We start from the raw sequence: 6,608 nt of genomic DNA, 5'->3' as shown, positions 1-6,608 counted from the left end.
ACTGGTAATTATTTTCTCTAATAAAATATTTTTATACCTAAATTAAAAAAAATTATGAATTTTTTTATTCAAAAGCGGGGCTTTTTAGCCCAAAAAAAAAACAGAAGCTCAAAAACTACAAAGTGGACACTGAGCGGGGTATAGCAACCCCTCTGCAATCGTCAGACAAAAGGTTTCTTATCTCTGTAGGTGGTGTCTCTATGAAGTGATATCCTGGATCAGTTTTCAAACTCTTCTTTGCAAGCCAATCAACTACTATGTTTCCTTCTCTTAAAATGTGCTTGAATTTCATTTTCCATTGCCTTTTCACCCAATTATTTATCTTTCTAATCACTGAATTTGGGTGTTTATTTCTATCTTCTCGGATCATGATCTCATATACAGTTTTGGAGTCTGTCTCAACTATAACTTTTCTTAATCCCAACTCCCATGTGGTAGTTAACGCATAATATATATTCCTCAAATCTCTGCCTGGAAAGTAGTACAGTTACCTAGATTTGCTATAAAACCAGCCACCCATCTCCCCAATTCATTTCTCACCATACCCCCACATCCTGCTTGTCCTGGGTTCCCTCTCGAGGCCCCATCCGTATTCACTTTAACCCAATTTTTCATTGGAGGTTTCCACGCCACTTGCACTTCAATTCTTTTCCTCTCCTGTGTGAAAATTGCTTCCTTCGGGAACGTTGTTTCAATCTCATTTACTAGATTAAGTATTATGTTTTTCGCTTCATTCGGTCTCTTGAACTGGGGATAAAAAATCTCTTTATTCTGCCAGCGCCATATTTGCCAACAAGTCACCATGAAGAGGGTTATCCATGAGTCTTCAGGGTCGCGGCCCAGTTTGGATGTGAGGTTCCATCTCAACCACAACTCGAAGGGAGCTCTAAAAAAATTTTGTATATGATGTGGACTTATTAAGTGCATCCAGGTACGAGAAGCAACTGGGCAATCTCTTAGCACATGGATCTGGGATTCTGGCACTCCTTTGCATCTGTGGCACTCAGCACTCGTCCCTAGAATCCTGCTTCACCTTTCGGAGGTCATCAACTTGTGAAAGGTAAGCCACACGAACACTTTTATTTTCTGTGGACCTTTTCATTTCCAAACAATATCCCATAGACGATTTTGGACACTCCAACTATTTGTTAGAGCGTTATAAGCACTTGCTATAGTGAATTGTCCGTACTGTGTAAGGTTTCATAATGCCTTATCCTCTCCTAGATCTTCATTTGGTGGATGTATAGCTTGAATATGATTAATGGTTTCTTCAGGTAGGTGTCTATGGAGCCAATTCATATTCCATTCTCCTGTCTGATTTGTAGCCTCTATTACTACCATGTCTAGATTTGTCACATCCCACATTTTTGTTAGACTTTTCCATAAAGTTGAATCTGTGGACTTGCATATTAGACTTTTTTGTAAATCCTGCCCTCTGCCATACTTATTGTACAAAACTTGTTCCCAGAGCGACTCTTTTTCGTTAACCATTCTCCAAAGAATTTTTAATAAGAATGCTTCATTCATTTTGCTCAGATGTCTGAATCCTAGCCCTCCATTTTTCTTCGGAGTGCATATCAGGTCCCAACTCGCTGCATGAAATTTCTTCGTTTTTGGCTTGTCACCCCAAATAAAATTTTGTTGTAGTCTTTCCACCTCTTTTCAGATGCCTCTAGGGATTTGTGTGTGCATAATGTCAAAATTCAGTATTGGGCTTATCACTGCTTGGGAGAGGGTGATTCTACCTGCAAGAGAAAGGCAATTTGTCTTCCATCCCCCCAACTTAGCTTTAACTCTATCAATTGTTCCTTTAAAATTGTCATTGCGCTTCTTATTATTAGTAATCATTGCCCCTAGGTATTTACCAAGGTTTGGCGCTTCTTTGTATCCACATCTGCTGATTATATTCATCTTTGTGCCTTGATCCACCCTTCTTGAGAAAATAATAGAAGTTTTTTTCGGGCTAACTTTGAAACCCGAGGCTTCTTCAAACCTTCTGAGTAATTGTAGAATCCCTTCAATTTGGTTCTCCGATGCTTCTGCGAATAACAACAAGTCATCAGCAAAAAGAAGGTGAGAGATGTTTGGTCGTTCTCTTCCAGCCTTCATAGGTATCCAGCTATCCTTCTCAACCTCTTCTTCTATAATTTGCGAAAGCTTGTCCATAGCAATAACAAAAAGGTAGGGGGACAAAGGGTCCCCCTGTCTTATTCCCCTAGTTGGGTCAGTTGCTCTGTTTTGGTTCCATTCCAAAGAATTTTGAAAGAAACTGATTTCACACAAGCCATGATAAGTTGTCTGAAAGTACTGTCTATTCCAAATTCTTCTAGGCATTTGTCAATGAAACTCCATTTCAGACTGTCATGTGCTTTTTCAAAATCAATTTTCACTGCCATAAATTGTTTCCTCCCCTTTATTTTTTTCATGCTCAGCATCATCTCCTTTGCAATTATAATATTATCATGAATGACTCTTCCTGCTACAAAACTAGATTGGTTGGGGGCAATTCGGTTGTGTAAAGTGGGCTTGAGCTTGGATACAAGTATCTTAGAGATGCATTTGTAGACAACATTGCATAACGCAATGGGTCTAAAGTGGGAAATAAATTCAAGATATTTTGATTTAGGTATCAGAACAATAAGTGTTTGGTTGATTTCTGCTATTTGCTTAGGATTCCTCCACACTTTACCAATATACTCACACAAAGACTCCTGAATCATACTCCAGTTCTCCTTAAAGAAGAAGGCAGGGTACCCATCTTTCCTCGGCGCTTTCAAGGAGCCTATACTGAAAAGAGCTTCTTTTATATCCTTCGGAGTGGGGGGGGGGATCCGAAAACTGTTCCTCATTTCTTCATTTATTGGGGGATATGTAGTCTCTGAGTTGAGGTCATGACTCTCTAGCTTATCTTCCCAGTACAGCTCCTTGTAATAATTGATCGCCATGTCCCTTAATTCTTCCTGCTCCTCACACCATACTCCATCCCTATTACGTAGTTTGAGAATTTTGTTCTTTCTCCTCCTTATGGCTGTTTTGGTATGATAGTATCGGGTATTACGATCACCATCTATAATCCCCCTTTGCCTGGACTTTTGCAACGATAGGAGCTCCTCCTGATCAAAGATCTATTCTAACTCCTGAGATAATTCCTTTTCGAGGTCTTCCAAAAAAGGATTTTTTTCGCAAGAGTAAGATCTTTGTATGCCATTAATTCTGTTTAAGAGTCTTCTTTTCCTTCTAAAGATATTTCCAAACACCTCCACATTCCATTTTTTTAGTTTAATGGGCAGGGTATTCAGGGCATGTAGGATAGGAACATGTTTTTCTCAGGTAGTATTCAAGAATTCATTAAAATTGGAATGTGTTTTCCACATTACCTCAAAACGGAATGGCTTTTCTCCAATATCTACACGGGCAAGTCTCAAATTAGCAAGGAGATGATGGTGATCTAAGTTCACCCTTGGCAGGATATCAATTCTAGCATCTGAGAACTCCCTTTTTCACTCTGCGTTCGCTAATCCTCTATCAAGCCTTTTGAAAACTCTTTCCAAACCACTTCTTTGGCCTCCTTTCTAAGTGAATTTTGAGCCAACAGATCCCAAATCTACTGATTTGCAGCTACTGATCCAGTTACTAAAGTGGCGGCAAGCATGCTAATCGACTCTTGCTCCCCCTTTCTTTTCGCTCTCCTCTGCTATATCATTAAAATCCCCCAAAAACATCCAGGCATCTTCAGTGTTGTCAGCAATGCATTTCAACTTTTTCCAAAGATTTTTCTTTATTCCTTCTTGTGGTCTCGCATATACTGCAGTGAGCTTCCAGGGCATATTATCCTGGTATTTGATGTCCATGTGTATGTATTGTTGATGAGTCTCCAAGAACATGATATTTAGAGAAGGGTGGTTCCAAAGGATTCAAATCCCTCCCAAAATCCTACTGCCTCTTCTAAGAAAGAGAACTTGAAGTCGATTTCTCTTATCACTTCCTGAGCCTTATTTTCGCTGCATTTAGTCTCAAACAAGAGGGCCGAATTAGGTTTATACTGTCTCTTTAGTTCCTTGAGTATGCGAATTGTTGCCTTATTCGCAACACTCCTTATATTTCAAGCAAGGATGATCATAATAGCCAAAAGATTAGGAGAGATAGGAAAATATCCAAAAGATCTACCCAACTAAAGTGGGGGGGGGGTTAGGAAAGCCTCCCCAATTAGACATTCATGCCCTCCACTTGTTGTGGAGGCTCTTCCTCATTCATCTAATTTTCCATTTCAACTTCATTTTTATACTGCATGATGAGCGGATAATTTATACGCTTTTTGGCATTGTTTTTAGTATGTTTTTAGTAGAATCTAGTTACTTTTAGGGATGTTTTCATTAGTTTTTATGTTAAATTCACATTTCTGGACTTTACTATGAGTTTGTGTATTTTTCTGTGATTTCAGGTATTTTCTGGCTGAAATTGAGGGACTTGAGCAAAAATCAGATTCAGAGTTAGAAGAAGGACTGCTCATGCTGTTGGATTCTGACCTCCCTGCACTCAAAGTGGATTTTCTGAAGTTACAGAACTCAAAATGGCGCGCTTTCAATTGCGTTGGAAAGTAGACATCTAGGGCTTTCCAGAAATATATAATAGTTCATACTTTGACCGAGTTTAGATGACGTAAAAGGGCGTTGAATGCCAGTTCTACGCTGTTGTCTGGAGTTAAACGCCAGAAACACGTCACAAACCAGAGTTGAACGCCAGAAATACGTTACAACAAGACAGCGGGAAAGCAGAAGTTCAGAGGGACGGAAGCATCTCTATACCTTTATCTGAAATTCTCACCAATGATATACATAAGTATTTCTATCTTTAGTTTCTGTTTATTTATTAGTATTTTCGAAAACTCCATAACTATTTTATATCCGCCTGACTGAGATTTACAAGGTGACCATAGCTTGCTTCATACCAACAATCTCCGTGGGATCGACCCTTACTCACGTAAGGTTTTATTACTTGGACGACCCAGTGCACTTGCTGGTTAGTTGTATCGAAGTTGTGAATGAAAAATGATTTATTAAGACGTGCGTACAGAGTTTTTGGCGCCGTTGCCTGAGATCACAATTTCATGCACCAAGTTTTTGGCGCTGTTGCCGGGGATTGTTTGAGTTTGGACAACTGACGGTTCATCTTGTTGCTCAGATTAGGTAATTTTCTTTTTGTTTTATTTTCAAAAAAAAATTTTCAAAAATCTTTCAAAAAAATTTTTTTTTTCTCATCTGTTTTCGAAAATTATTCTAAAATTTTTTAAGAATGAATTCTAGTGTTTCATGAAACATGTTGAAGCCTGACTGGCTGTAAAGCCATGTCTAAATTCATTTGGATTGGGGCTTCAAACCCAACATTATCAAGATCAAGCTAGTTGTTGCTAATCCACCTGCTGCTGTTCCATATCCAAAAGATTTACATGCTAAAGCTTGACTGGCTATTACGCCATGTCTAACCCTCAAATTGGAGCTTTAGAATAAGAGTGCAAGATTCCTGAAATTCATATTAAAAATTTTGGAATCCTTATTTTTCTTTTTCACACTTATTTTCGAAAAATATAAAATAAAAATACAAAAAAAATTAATAAAATCATAAAAATTAAAAAAAAATATTTCATGTTTCTTGTTTGAGTCTTGAGTCAATTTTTAAGTTTGGTGTCAATTGCATGTTCATCTTGCATTTTTCGAAAAAAAAAAATCATGCATTCATGGTGTTCTTCATGATCTTCAAGTTGTTCTTGGTAAGTCTTCTTGTTTGATCTTGATGTTTTCTTGTTTTGTGTCTTTTCTTATTTTTCATGTGCATTTTTGTATTCATAGTGTCTGAACATGAAAGATTTCTAAGTTTGGTGTCTTGCATGTTTTCTTTGCATATAAAATTTTTAAAAATAAGTTCTTGATGTTCATCATGATCTTCAAAGTGTTCTTGGTGTTCATCTTGACATTCATAGCATTCTTGCATGCATTCATTGTTTTGATACAAAATTTTTATGCATTGCATCATTTTCATGTTTTTCCCTCTCATCATTAAAAATTCAAAAATAAAAAAAATATATCTTTCCCTTTTTTCTCTCTTAAAATTTCAAAAATTTGAGTTGACTTTTTCAAAACTTTTTAAAATTTAGTTGTTTCTCATGAGTCAAATCAAATTTTCAATTTAAAAATCTTATCTTTTTCAAAAATCAAATCTTTTTCATTTTTCTTAATTATTTTCGAAAATTTTAAAAATATTTTTCAAAAATATTTTTTTTCTTATCTTTATCACATAATTTTTGAAAATAACATCATCAATTAATGTTTTGATTCAAAAATTTCAAGTTTGTTACTTACTTGTTAAGAAATTTTTCAAAAATAATTTTCGAAAATCACTAACTCTTTTTCAAAAATAATTTTCGAAAATTCTCTCTCTCTCTCATCTCCTTCTATTTATTTATTTATTTACTAACATCTCTTCCTCACTCACCAAAAATCCGAACTCTCTCCCTCTCTCTGAGTTCAGACTTTCTCTTCTTCTTTTCTTCTACTCACATAAGGGAACCTCTATACTTGGGTAAAAAGGATCCCTATTATTATTATTTTTCT

Source organism: Arachis ipaensis, chromosome B07, assembly GCF_000816755.2.
Source record: "Arachis ipaensis cultivar K30076 chromosome B07, Araip1.1, whole genome shotgun sequence".
NCBI lineage: Eukaryota > Viridiplantae > Streptophyta > Magnoliopsida > Fabales > Fabaceae > Arachis > Arachis ipaensis.
This window is presented reverse-complemented; position numbering follows the sequence as displayed.